This window comes from Canis aureus, chromosome 8 (assembly GCF_053574225.1).
Source record: "Canis aureus isolate CA01 chromosome 8, VMU_Caureus_v.1.0, whole genome shotgun sequence".
Taxonomy (NCBI): Eukaryota; Metazoa; Chordata; class Mammalia; order Carnivora; family Canidae; genus Canis; species Canis aureus.
Window position 1 is genome coordinate 27,232,145 of NC_135618.1, and position 15,314 is coordinate 27,247,458.

Genomic DNA, 15,314 nt, shown 5'->3' on the forward strand with positions numbered 1-15,314 from the left:
TTCTTCTATATCCCCTTCTCTCCTCTCTTTCCATGCCTTACTAACTGTAACATAATGAAAGCATATTTCCAGGGGCACCCGGGTGGCTCAGTTGGGGTTAAGTGTCTGACTCTTGATTTTGGCTCAGTTTCCTGGGATCAAGCCCCGCTTCTCTCCCTCCCTCTCTCTCTATCCCTCACTCCTCTCTCTCTCAAGTAAATATTTTTTTTAAAAAGAGTATATTCCCAGAGATAATTCCACAAATAGCTATAATCCTACTATATGAAGAATCAAATGCTATTATCCTAGAGAAGAAAATCAACAATGCAATGACAGTAGGAATTTCAATCAATAACTAAATTGGTATTGAAACTTCTTCTGTGAGGATTTATAGGGAAATAGATATTCAAAATAGCTTTCATAGTTGCCTAATTACTTAAATGCAACGTTATGGAAAGACAGAATCAGGTGAAAACCAAAGACAAACACTACAAACAACATACAGTGGAGGCCCAAAACAGATTCCTTAGGTTTATTACAGGTATGGGGGGAGCAGAATTCCGGCAGTTTTCCAGATTTTCATACCCCATGGAGAAACACACTGTGGCCAGGCACAGCCAGGCATCCTTCGGTTTTGTTCCAGGAAAAGTATTCTGATGTCAGGACCTCTCATATTCAGAAGAGTAGGAAGAAAGGATTCAAACTGAGAAGAAAGAATCCTGGTCTTTGCAATTGAAGTGACGGTCCTTTCGTTCTCAGATGCAGTGGCTCTGTGACCTTACATATCCATGTTTACATCTAGAGACCGTGAAGCTCTCCGGGATAATCCACCTTGTAGACCTAAGAGAGAAAATCTGATTGTCTCTTCACAGACAGTAAGTAACTGTCTAGGAGTTATTACTGCTAGGTTATCATGAAGGCTTTATCCTAGCACGGCCTCTGTTTTTGGTTAAAATACAAACACAGCTGGGGAGGTATTACAGATTCATCAGCTACACCTCAGAATGATGCCTTTATTGACTCCTTTTCTGATAACTTGATTTTGCTAGTTTAGAGACATGGCTGCGAAAGGAATGCAAACAGGAAGACAAAAGAATGTGCAGAAAGAAGTTTGAATAAAGAAGATGTGGCCTATGTATACAGTGGAATATTCCTCAGCCATTAGAAATGACAAATACCCACCATTTGCTTTGACGTGGATGGACCTGGAGGGTATTATGCTGAGTGAAGTAAGTCAATCGGAGAAGGAAAAACATTATATGGTCTCATTCATTTGGGGAATATAAAAATTAGTGAAAGGGAATAAAAGGAAAGGAGAGAAAATGAGTGAAAATATCAGTGAGGGTGACAAAACATGAGAGACACCTAACTCTGGGGAATGAACAAGGGGTAGTGGAAGGGGAGGTGGGCAGGGAGTTGGGGTGACTGGGTGATAGGCACTGAGGAGGGCACTTGGCGGGATGAGCACTGAGTGTTATGCTATATGTTGGCAAATTGAACTCCAATAAAAAAATTTTAAAAAAAAGAAAGAAGTTTGGAGGCTTGAAGAAATCACTTCAGAGTTAGCAGTTTGGGCTCCTATTGACATATCTTGGATGCTCAGATTGGCATATGTTATTAAGAGCATATTAGTTCATTAGTACAAGTGGTACTGTATATTTCATGGAACAAAACAGTTTTCAACGTGAGGCTATGCAGAAGATCACCTGGAGAGGTTTAAAACTCAGGATGTTCTAACCACACCCCAAACCAGCTACATTTGAGACCTTGGAGATGGAGCCTAGAAAGAAGTTGTTTTTAAATCTCCTCAGGTGATGCCAATAGCAGTCAAGGATGAGAATCGCTGACTTAAATTCTCTTGGCTTCAGCTCTCTTCTAGAAAAACAAAACATCATTTAGATGGTCCCTGAGCATCTTTGCCATGCAAGTCCTTCACCTCTGCAATCCTGCATGAGAGAATTTCCTTCACCCAGCGTTTTCCTTTCACTGCTCACAAAACAATGAGGAATATCCAGCGAGGTCATTTTTGCCTTAGCTTTGTGACTTTGGTGAATACAAATGTTCTCCAAAATTTACAGGGCTTCATAAGATGTTTGCCATCTCCGCTCATCTGGTCATTCATCAGAGGAAAAGAGAAACGACTGTGATCTGTGCAAAGAAAAGCACAAGTAGAACATGAAAGAGATTATAAAAATAAATATTTTAGAAGTGGAATGATCCCTTTTGCAAACATGAGGAGGCACCTGCTTATTGACACCTTGCTATTGTGGAAATTACCTGCAAGTAATTTCATAATTACAGATCCCTATTCCATATGTGTAAAGCAAAACTGTTCACATGACTTATTTGCAGAAGACTTGGAAGACTCTTGCTTGAGTACTGACGGTGCTCGGTGCTCCTTCCCAAGAGCAGCTGTGTAATGAGAAACACCATAATTGTCCACATGGGCTTTTACAGGGAGGCTCTGGGAAGAAGAAGCCCTGGAGCCAGGCCCATCTGCACAGCACAACCACCTGCTGGAGGCCATTCAGTTCACGTCAGGCATTTTTAGCCATAGCTCTTCCTACCTCACAGGTGTGCCATAAAAGAACTATATAATGTGTAAGACACTCCACGGTGCTGTGAAGCAAGAAACCAAATAAATGTAGGATATTAACCCTGCCAAAAAACATCATCTCACCATCCAAAAGGAAGATGCCAAGCCACCTGCTAAGGTCAAATAAATGGTTTGTGACCTAAAGCAAATTGACTCTGTTCAAGACAAATGGTGTAGCATCCTTGGCCCTCCAGAAATTGTCAGTGTAGTCCCTTTACATTCTTCTTAAACATATCTGCATATTTAGGTCTTCTCATCCTTGTTCATTCCTTTCCCCCACCAATAAGATCTTTGGCTTTTATTTTTCTGTCCTATCTCTCCTATTCCCTCAATCTCAACTCCCACCGTGGAAATACAACCTATCATTTAAGCTCCAATTTAATTAATAACAGCTACCATTGTTCAGCATTTACTGTGTACCAGGAACTAAGCTGAATGTTTTACATACTTCATCTTACTGAATCCTTCTAACACATCTACAAAATAAGTTTTATTAAGCCAGTTTAATAGAAACAACTAAAGCTCAGAGAAGTAAAATAACTTGCTCAAGATCACAAAGCCAGAACTCAAACCCAGGCCTGTCTTGACCTAAATTTGATGTTATTGCTCACCATATTGCAGTCATTCTTACCGATTCTTCTTCCAAACTTCCTTGATGACTCTACAATACAGCAATTTCTCCCAATCTAAACTAAGCTCCTCTCCAGAACATTTTTGACAAGCTTTATACTGCCTTGATTATTGTTTGGTTTACACTGCTATTTAATTTTAGGTGAGTATGCTTACTATCCTTCCCTAAGTATATTATAAACCTATTAAAGCCCCAGAATGGTTCAAAGTGCCTAAACTAATGCACCTACATTCTCCAGACACAAACAAGCGCTAGTCTTACTTTAGAGTCCTGCATATATGTTTGTGTTACCCTTTTTATCACCTAGCATATTTTTACATACAATAATCTAACCCCACCAATACTTTGCTCTCATTTGTTAAGAGTTCAAATATGGGGATTAAATGATAAGATACGAGGTTGAGAGGGCCAGCAAAGTTGTAGCCAGAGCTGAATGTACCTACTTCCGGGTGTTAGGTTATGATTTCTAAGTTGATAAGACCTATCAGAACTTGAAAAAAAAAAAAGAGCTTATCACACATTCCATTTTTGTAATGTAAAGAATGTTTGCCAAAATATACTGTTATTAGGCAGTATTCTAAATATGTATGAGTCATGATATTTCCCAATCAGCTATTAATAGTTATCAGTGTCTCCTTTGCACAGAATGCTTCTCAATATGCCATAGGACAAAAGTAGAATCAAGCATAAAATAAATTAGCATAGTATTTTACATTTTAGGAATAATGAACACTAGATCTATCTATGCAAAGTGATTTGAGGGATTAAGAAAAATATTTAGAAAATTCAGAAGGCAAAGTACTCTAGCCAGACAAACAAAACTGATGGAAAACTTTTATCTGGAATGAAATAGGTAATTCTTTAAGAGGAAAGAGCAAATTATACAAATGAGTACTTACTGATGAAATGAAATAAAAACCTGATACTGAGAGATAAAAATAATTGGCACCCAGGAGATACCCCACAGGGAGTTCCTGTACCAATCACACTACAGTTGTTTTTGGTTTTTGTTTTTGTTTTTTTTTAAATGAGGGAGGAGTAAAGGTTACATGTTGTGGCTTCCTGAGAAGTATAAAATCACTCCAATGCTCATTTTTCTAATTCCAGAATTCTTGGCTAAGAATGCTCAAGTTATTTGGGAACACAAAATGAAATATGAAAGGAAATAAGCTAAAGTAGAGGGCTATGCATCTCAGGAAGTGGTGCATCTGCTCATACTCCCCTGTGAGCAAGCCCTGAGTACCCCGCAGCAGTATACCCTCTTTGGTGTAGAAGAATATGAAGCCACTGCATGACGCAGATGCCAGGAATGTGAAATTCACCTTACTCTTGCCCCCTGCCTCGTGTGTGTGTCAAATGTATACTTCCCTTATTTATGATTTTGTCTCCTTTTGTGTAGACTGAGGTAATACCCACTCACTTTCCCTCAAAAGTCTCAGGGATGATGCATGAAAAACGCTCTTCGATTAGGCAGTGTGCTAAGATATTGCGATAATAAATAACTTCCTTTTATCCTGAAGAAATTTTCATTTGCATTTACCACTTAGAATCTCAATCAACTTTTCCTATTTATTAACAGCTATGAAGTTTTCAAGCATTATTACTGGAGGTTCTCACCATTTCCTGGCCTCCCAATAGCTATGGATTTTCTAGCCACTTGATCTTAGAGTCAACTGAGTTTAGTGAAAGCAGCTCCAGATATGGCGTCAAATGCCTCAAGTTCAAATTTCAGCTCTGCCTTTTAACCTTGATTAAACCAAGCACCTCCCTGAGCCTCAGCATCTTCTCTATAAAAAGGGAAAATAATACCTGCCTGCACTTACCCACAGGATTATAGTGAGGCTCAAACTGAAAAGTATGCAAAAATGCTGCAGAAATCACATCTCTATAACAGGATTGCTCATGCTATTTTAAGTTTCTTTTAGCCTCATCATTTCTATCAAACAGCAATAACATGCAATTAAGGTTTTCATTTATTTCTTTCCAGTCTTTTTCTACAGTGTGTATATATCCATTTGTGTTTATGTGTAGTTTTACTTTTTTAAATGTAGGCAGTATTTTATTATGATGTAATTATGTATTATCATACCTACATATATATCTATATATACCTAGGTTAATAAAATTTCCTCTAAAACATGGTTAATAACAGCTTGATATAATGTCTGTGATATATAATATGTATAATATGCATTCATATATGCATATATTTTCATATTATTAAAAATTATTTCCAAACATGGCTAATAATGGATGCATTAAAAATATGGTAGGGGGGTGCCTGGGTAGCTTAGTCCATTAAGCATCAGACTCTTCATTTCAGCTCAGGTCGTAATCTCAGGGTCAAGATGGAGCCCCAAGTGGGGCTCTGCACTTAACAGGAAGTCTGCTTGAGATTCTCTGTCTCCCACTCCTTCTGCCCCTCCCCCCCACATGGCTCTTTCTCTCAAATAAATAAATAAAATCTCTTAAAAAAATAAAGTCTCGGGATCCCTGGGTGGCACAGCGGTTTGGCGCCTGCCTTTGGCCCAGGGAGCGATCCTGGAGACCCGGGATCGAGTCCCACATCGGGCTTCTGGTGCATGGAGCCTGCTTCTCCCTCTGCCTGTGTCTCTGCCTCTCTCTCTGTGTGTGTGACTATAATAATTAATTAATTAATTAATTAATTAATTAATTAATTTAAAAAATTTGAATCTCTGGACTCCGATACCAGTTATTAAAAATAAATAAATAAATAAAGTCTCTATTTAAAAAATATGGTGGGTACAGCGCACTTTGGCAGCACATATACTAAAATTGGAATGACACAGAGAAGATTAACATGGGCCCTGCGCAAAGATGACACACAAATTCACGAAGGTTCCATATTTTTGCACAAATAAAAAGAATGAGAAATCCAAATACCATGTGATTTCCCTCATGTATGGAACAAACAAAGCAAAATAACTAAAGGGAAAAAAGAGAGAGAGAGAGAGAGAGAGAGAGAGAAAGAGAGATACGAACCAAGAAACACTCTTAACCATAGAAAATAAACTGAGGGTTACCAGAAAGAAGGTAGGTGGGCAGGGAGGATGGGTTAAATAGGTGGTGGGGATTAAGAGGGCACTTGTGATGGGCACAGGATGATGTATGGAAGTGTTGAATCACTAAATTGTACACCTGAAATTAACTATATAATACATTAACTGGGAATTTAAATTAAAGCTTTTTTAGGGGACACCTGAGTGGCTCAGTGGTTGAGCATCTGCCTTTGGCTCAGGTCATGATCCTGGGGTCCTGAGATCAAATCCTCCATTAGGCTCCCCACGAGGAGCCTGCTTTTCCTTCTGCCTATGTCTCTACCTTTCACTCTGTGTCTCTCATGAATACATAAATAAAATAAAATAAAAACTTTTTTTAAAGATTTTATTTATTTATTTGAGGGAGTGAGAGAGGGAGAGAAAGCACAGAAGGAGAGAGAGAAGGAGAAGCAGACTCTCTGATGAGCAGGGAGCCTGAGGCAGGGCTTGATTCCAGGTCCACAAGATCATGACCTGAGCCAAAGGCGAACGCTTAACTGACTGAGCCATCCAGGCCCCCCTCAATAAAAACTATTTTTTAAATATGGTGAGTAATAATTCTACCATATGAGTGAACCAAAATTTGTGCAATCATTCTCTACCTTTAACTCATTAAAAATATTCCTTTTCAGGTTCTTTTGTTTTTGTCTTGTTTTGCTCTTTTGTTGTTAGTGATGTTCCTGGGTTTATTTGCTATCATAACCAAGACTGTAGTAAACAACTCTGTACAAAAATCTTTTTATGAATCCCTAATTCCATGGAAGAGATTTATAGAACTGAAATCACAGGATCAAAGGTATGGATTCTTCTAAGGCCTTTAGCTAGCCCTTGCTAACATATTGTCAGATTCTGTTCCTAGAGTATTGTACTGTTAGGACAATGTGAGAGACAATTTTTATTGTAGCTTTGTCATAATTGCCTATTTTAATCACTAATCATTACCAATTTTATAGGCCAAAAAAGTATCTTTTTATTATTTCATGTTTATATGATCTCTAGTGAAGTTGAAAATTTATCATGTTTATTGATTTTAATTATTCCTGCCACAAATTTCTTATGCTTGCTCTATTATCAGTATTTTCCTTATTGATTTGTAGGCATTTCTTACACCTTAAGGAAATTCATTTCTCAGTTGTCATAACTCATAAAGTTTTCCAAATTTGTCATTTACACTTTAATATTGCCTAAGATTTTTGAGTTTTTTATTTATTTTTTTTTGATTTTTGAGTTTTTTAAAGTTTCTTCTTCCAGCCTTATTGAGAATAATTGATAAATAGCACTGTGTAAGTTTCACTGCAGGTGTACAACATGTTGGTTTCATACATTTATACATGGCAAAGGATAACCACCATAGCATTAGCTAACACCTCCATCTGTTGCATAATCACCATTTTTTTTTTGTGGTTAGTAATTTTTTTAAGTTTTTAAAACTCAAATTTACTAGGCAGTTTCTTCCATTGCTTCACTTTTTTATATTTTGTGAACTAAGTAGAGGGAATCCTTACTGCATTCATATAGCAATTTATAGTTTCAATAAAAACCAGTCCCTAAGTTCAAAGACTTAGCAATCTAGAGTAAAGTTAGAATGTGATGATACTGATTATTGCTGTTCTACTAGGAAGTCAGTTTGAAAGCACCTGCAAGGAGATTAGTATTTCTGGTGCAAGAATTGGCACCAACCCAGGCACAGTTCTATTTAGACCACTCAGATATGTCCTGCATGTGGCATTTAGCCTAAGGTGAACACCCAGAAATTCTGATACTTGGAAAACAGAAATCTATATGTCAGCGGAGGTCAGGATCAGGGCTGATGACACCAGGGAGAGGATGGAGAACTGGGAAAAGCAGTCACCAAAATCAGTTCAGCTAGAGAAGAGTGTTTGCAAATGGCTGAGATGCTGAAACTGTAATTAACAAGGTGACTCTAAAAGGAACTGGACTTACCTCCCTGTTCTAAGTTTCTGTCCCACTGTCCTCTACATTTGCCTCTGTGCTGAGTAAGAGCAAATTTCTTGCTTGTCTTACATTTAAATTCGATACTTCTATCTTTAGAAAGGCCGAGAAGGAGGCACACTTGCCTCCTTCGCAACATGAAGAGTAGTCATGCTAATATAATTAATAAAAATTAACCTTAATGAGGCTCTTACTTTGGTCCAGACTCTCTTCTGAGCCCTTTATATTCATAGAACCCTTCAAAACACTTTTAATTGGCAGAAACACAATTTTCTCCATTTAGTTGTTAAAGAAACTGAGGCACAAAGAAGTTAGGTGACTTATTCAGGGTTGCACACCTAGCAAGAAGGTGAGCCAGGATTTGAAACGAAGACAATAAGCTTCCAGAGTTGGCACCTTTTTGGTATTCCATGATATTCTGAATTTATCAATACAAATTTTGAGAATAAGTATAATTTCAATTTATATATGTGGAAAGATGTACACATATATATTTACACATATGGCAAGATCTATAAATATTATGTGCTTAAATATCTGTTTTTATTTATTATGGTCAGCAGAAGGGGAGGATGAGGAATTCATGAAAGAATTTTTGGTTTATGTAGGCTTCTGGCTTTCCCACCTCCTGATATTTCTACTGGAAAATGAAGACTAGAGCAAAGGAATAACACAAGTATGACAATTTTTCTACAGTTTGATGTTTGTTAGTTCTACTAGGGATTGGTTTACAAGGGAAGCCAGATTGAATGTAATGATCAAAGTAAGATCAAGACCCATTATGTCCTTAGTATCCCCAGTGCTTCCCTAGATACCAGTTTAGTGAGGGACAGTGGACAATGTAGAGTGTGCGGGGTGAATCCCTGGTAACAAGACAATTTAGGCTGTGTCTTAGTGAGCCTTGCCAGCGTAATTGATGAACTTGTGTCCCTACCCTCCCTGTCTCTTCACATCTCAGTACCCATGTGGATCCAGGAGTCTCCCATGCCGCAGCTTCAGGACTACCCAGGGCCAAGGACTGCTTGAGGTCTCAGACAGTGACTAGAAGAGCAATGGCCCCACTGCCACTGATCTTGTTTCTTGTCCCATTCCCTCCACTCCATCCCCCTGCTAAACTGCTAGACTGCTTTAGTGCAGAGTTAGTCACATCCCTCTCCTTAAAATTCTTCCATGGGTTTCCACCTCCTACGAGATAAAATATGACCTCCTTAACATGGTGTCCAAGACCTTTGATGATATAGCCCCTCTTCTGTCTCCAGCTTATACTGTGAGCTCCCTACAGGAAAGGAACCCTACTCTCTACCCTTATGAGTGGCATTTAATAAATATTTAGTGGGTGCGTGGTAGGTGGACAAATGAATGGATGGCTCAATAAAAGAATGAATGAATAGTATCTTTTACACAGTGATAATTTTTTTATTTATATCATTTTTAAAACTAGCAAAGAACCCCAAAATATAGTATCTCATTTAGACATGACAATAAATTTCTGAGAATGGTATTGTTGACAATTGACACATGAGGAACAGGTTTAGTAAGGTTAAGAGACTTGCCAGATCTCACTGTTTGGGCCACACCAATATTTGTAGCCTTTCTGATATGTCACAGTTCTTTCTCATAATGAAATAGGTGACTTAATGATTTAAATGTAGTTATTTAATAGTGTAGCGATTATAGAATTTTACAGCTGGGAGACTCCTCAAGTCAAACCTTTTTAGTGGAAACATGAACTATTAACCATCATCATTTCACTTGGGTGAGCTCTTTCTCACAAATCAATAACATTGAAGCTGTGCTACTGTAGTGATAACAGTCACACTCAAATAATACAAGCTAAAGACTAAAAAGCAATATAATGCACGTGCAAGTGGAAATAGTAAGTCATAAGACTAGGAGATACTATGAGTGAATGATAGAAAAACCCTGCCTCAAGGTCACAGGCAACCAAATTGTTAGACTTTTATCCCCTGCAATCCCCTGCAACTGCCCACTTTTTGAGAGGAGGTAAATTAATTTGAATTGCAAAGCATGGTTGAAAAATAATAAAGTGATAAGAAACCACTTTTCATTATTTATTTCCCTCCATAAAGTAACTAATTTTATTCCTCTCTGCTAACTGAAACAGATATATGGACAGATCGACACATAAAACACAACCAGCAGCGAATACACTGTTTTCCCTACAAAAGGACCATTCGAACTATAATCATTGTCTCTCCTACTGAGTTCCAGCCAGCTGGTTTTCCCTAGAAGGAAGGATTCTCCACACTTCTCACTCATCAACCCCATGAGAATTGCATTTACTCATTGATATCCTACCATTCTAGCTTTCAGTGGCAGATTAGGCAGGGCTATGCTGTAGTCACAGACAAAATTGCATTAGCTTACAAAAGCAAAGTTCTGTTTCTCACTCATGGTTCATGTCATAGTGGACTGACCACAGCTCTGGACTACTTCTCACTCTGGGACTAGCCTGAAGGAGGAGTCTCTGTCTGAACAGCGTGAGCATCACAGCAGAGAAACAGAGTTTGTCAAAGTGTGAACCAACTCTCGAAGCTCCTACCTGGCTGCCACACACGCACTTCCACTCATTTTCATTGGCCAAAGCAAGTCACATGGGCAAGCGAGTCTTCAGTTGGGTGGGGAAGTGGATATTGATCAAAGCAATGTAATCTTTCACACATTTCTATTGCAACCATTATCAATTCTGAGTTACAGTAGATTCTGGTCTTCCAAGGTTAAATTGTCTTTATCATGCTTCCTCCTTATTTCTGTGTGACTCCTGATTAGTTTTGTGAAGTTCAGTACCAAACATGTATTACTATCCCAAAGAAAACACACATTATAGAAAGGCTAACACATTTATTTATTTATTTACCAAAGTTGGGTTATCAGATCTCTACGTGAATTCATTCTAATGTATATTCTTGTGAGTTTCTATATCATTTCTCCAACTCTCTATCAGACCAGTAAATGTAACTTGTAATCTTCTAAGTCTTTTGCCCTCTGGAGCCTGGCATTCATAATAATTACACATTTTCTTTTTTCATAAATACCTGCTAATAAAATGATTAGGCTAAGCTGACAGCACTTCCTAGAAGCAAAATAATAACCTTCAATCTTAGACCTATCACCAAACTGTTCTCAATGTGAAAAAGGGCAGGCCTATGTCTTTGGGTTTAGAAAGTGTCACTCTTAATGGAATCGGTGAGATTGAAGAATGTTCATTATTTAATGACTGTAATGGGCTCTGAAAGCATCCTGCAATTCATGTGCCTTATAATGCCAAGTCACCAAAATCCAGGAGAAGGGTAAAATTACTTTGGAAGTCATTCTCTCCATGAGTCAGGGAAAAACTAGCTTTTACATAACTTACCTCACATACAGTTTCCAAAATCACATTAGCCAATTTGAGTTTGTAGAGTATTTTTTTACCCAAAGTACTTATACTCACCTCAACTCAGTGCCCTATCTCCGTGAAATGGACCAGAACCAGAACTCAGGTAAGGCAAGTTACTCTCTTCTGGGAGCTTCATATAATTCACTGTTTTGCCAAAATCCATTGATAGAAGTGTTTCTCAACTAAAGGAGCCTTTTTAGATATTCTTTCTCTCATCACCCAGACACAATTTCAGTACCACAGAAATACTGTATGCCTGATTATTTATTGTACATATATCTGTGCCTTGCACATCAAAAATGTAAGAACCAGGATGGCTGGGTGGTGCAGTTGGTGAAGCATTGGACTCTTGGCTTCTGCTCAGGTCTTGACCTCAGCGTCATGAATGTATCCACACTCAGTGCAGAGTCTGCTTTATATTCTCTCTCCCTCTCCCTTTGCCCCTCCCCCACATGCTCAAATAAATAAATAAATAAATAAATCTTTTTAAAAAGATAAGAACTATTTTTTTCTTTCCCTTGAGAGTAATAGTGCCCCATCAAGAGAACATGATCTTTAGGACAGATGTTTCCTTTGCCACATTTACTTTGTTTCTTCTTTTACATTGGGATTTTCTGCTCTTCTTTCTCAACCATGTCCTTTCACATTTGCTCACCTCAGCATCTTTGCTCATGAGACACCTTCTTTCTGTAATAATCTCCTCATTTGTATTGTGTCCAACCAGTTTTCAAAAACCAGATCAAGCTCTACTCCTTCCAAGTAGAAGTTTTTCCAAATACTGAATCAACCTCCATCCCCCTAGAACATTTACCTTTAATAGAAGACATTTTCTCTGCCATAATGAAGTATCTCAGTCTACTTTAGCCTAATATTATTTAAGTACATGACCCCCTCACTAGAATGTAAGCTGATAAGTGGCAAGGACTATTCATCTTTGGATCTCCCATTGTTCAGAAAGATTGCTCAATAAATATTTGTTGTATTGTGTTTATTAATTTATGACCCAATTTTTTCCAGCTAGCACTTCATATTAAAAATAGACTTCAGCTGCCTAAGAGCTCTTATAGTTATTTAGATGGATATAGAGACATAGATGCACACATACACAGATGTCACCTAGCTGGAAAAATGAGTTATTCCTTCAACCCATCATCCTCTGTACATCAAAAATTGAGTTCCTCTGAGGAAAGTTCCCTGGATCTATCAACAGCACCACTATTCTTCATAGTGCACAGGCTCAAAATTTCAGAGACACTTTAAAGCCTCACTCTCCTTCATCCCTCATATCTACGTGGTTGCCCAAACTTGTTGATTCTTCATTCTTCATGAATCCTTGATTTTTTGTTTTTCTCCAGGATCCCATTGCCAGCACCTTATTCTAAATCTGTGACATCTTATTTACAGCCAACTCCTCTATATAGTTCATGTCTTTCCACATCACTAGTCATAACAATTCTTTAATCCTTCTTACTCTGGGTTATCTTCCTGAAACATAGACTTTGTTCTTACTCTGTTGCTCAGCTGCTCAAGAAATTGCAGACATTCAGAATTACTCCAACCAACTCAACATAAATGTAATGGACTGAATTGTGTTCTGCCAAAATGCATACGTTAAAGTCTTGACCCCCAACGTGATATTATTTGGATGGTGCCTTTGCAAGGTAATTAGGTTCAGATTAGGTCATAAGGATGTGCTTTTGTGATTAGATTAGTGTCCTTATAAGAAGAGACACCAGAGAGCTTGCAGTCTCTCTTTGTGAGGATACTGCAAAAAGGCACCATCTGCAAACCAGAGAGAGCTCTCCCTGGAATCCAACCAAGCCAGCATTCTGATCTTGGACTTCCATCCTCCAAAACTGCGATAAAACATCCTTCTGTTGTTTAAGTCACCCAGTCTATGATATTTTGTGATGACAGCCTGAACAGACTAGTATAACCTTCTACTAGTATAACTAGTAATCCTGCTCCAAATGCTCTTACCGCATCAACCCCAGCAGGTGAGGCTCCTCACAAGGCATGTTCAGATCTAGTTAGGTAGGCCTACATTCTTTCAAACACATGCTAATATGAAATTATCCCTACTTAAATTAGTTAAAATGTTTTTCAAAGTAATTGGTTCCAATAAAGATTGTTATTGTTTAGATATCTTTTCCAAAGGAATGTTTTTACTAAAGTAGTCTGTAAGGCTTAACAATTATAAAATATAGTATAGATTTGCAGGGTCTGCCCTCAGCTAAGAGAAGCCCATTTGTATTTAAATTCAAAATACTTCAGCTTCTTATACCAAACTAATATAAAGAGGGAGAAATTTGATCATTCAGATTTATGCATTTAGCAAGTATTATTGCTCATCTCTTGTAAGCCATACCCTAAGCTAGATATTATCAAAATGGATATTGTCAAAATGGACAGTTTTGACCTTCCTGGAAACTGCAGTTTAGTCTGATGGATGAATCCAGCTCTTTCCTATAAGCTAGTGTGGAAAATTACTTCATTTGCCTGACAATAGATCTGCATGCGGTTTCACATTTGGGCCACAGAGAAGCTATTAAGTGGCTTGTTCGGAATGCCTCCCTTTTATTTCTATTCTCTGAGGCTGCCTGTCCCTCTCTTTCTATCTCTATTTCCCTCACAACCTTCTTATGTATAGATAAATAGAAAAGATCTCCCCCCACTGGATCTTTCCTCATTCAATTACAGAAGAAAAGACTGAAGTGACAACTCTCCACTGTGCTTTTGCAAGACTATCCTGAGGTGCAGTGGGTTTTCTGGAAAACTCACGGCAGAAACCATGACATGAGGTTAAAGGACATTCTCATGTCTGAGGATTTACTCCCTATGGACCTTTCAAAATAAACTAAGGAGAACAGTAGTGATCTAAGAAAGTAAGCTTTGACTCACATTTTAGAAGATAACTTTTTCTTTCCTAAGTTAAAACCTGTGCCTTACAGAAGATTTTAATTTAAAGAAAATAACTTTACATTCAAATTTATGGATTTCTTTTTGGAGTTCAAGTAACCCCAAACAGATGTAATGTGCTTTATTTCTTTTTGTGAAAATGATTTTGCATATTTTATGTGTCCTCCAATGTCACAAAGCATTCCATTCATTTTAATGACATAATCTTCAACTTAGCCAATTTCTATCCGAAGATCAAATGCTAAACTATGACAGCATCGCCGACAGCCAAACCCAACTGCGCATAGAACCTCAGTCTCTAACACAGGCTTTTATTCATAGCTGAAATGGGGTTGTGTCATTCACTACCTTTCTGTCTTTTAGAAATTTAAAGGAGATCTACCCCTGAGAGCTCCCACTCACACCCCATTCATGTCTTGCACATCTTTACAGAGGCCATTACCCTTCAGCAGTGTGCCTGTGGTCCCCCAGATGGGAAGAGCCTCACTATGCAGCAGTCTTGCCATTTTAAAATCACAAATTAGGTAGAAAATATGTGAACTGCACAGATCTTCTAGTGTTACGGAATTTCAGGCAAAAAAAATATTTCTGGGAGAAGAAACACAAATACTGAAAACTTACTCTTCGTTGAACTATGCACACTACAAACAGAGAAAGAACAGAGAGGCAAGAAATCTTGTTTCTAAAGACCAAATTCTTAGACAATCTTAATGAGGTATCTGGAAGTTTTTTCACATCATTTTCTTCTTCTCTAAAATAGAAACAATAAAAGTTTCT

The 15,314-nt window shown here is 38.0% G+C and overlaps 1 non-coding gene across 1 annotated transcript; it reads left to right on the forward strand.

Annotated features, from left to right (window-relative positions):
* The first annotated feature begins 5,974 nt into the window (after positions 1–5,974).
* On the forward strand, positions 5,975–6,078 carry LOC144319884 (U6 spliceosomal RNA). Its single transcript, XR_013385571.1, has one exon. It is a non-coding gene; the product is annotated as a U6 spliceosomal RNA (small nuclear RNA).
* The last annotated feature ends 9,236 nt before the right edge of the window (positions 6,079–15,314 follow it).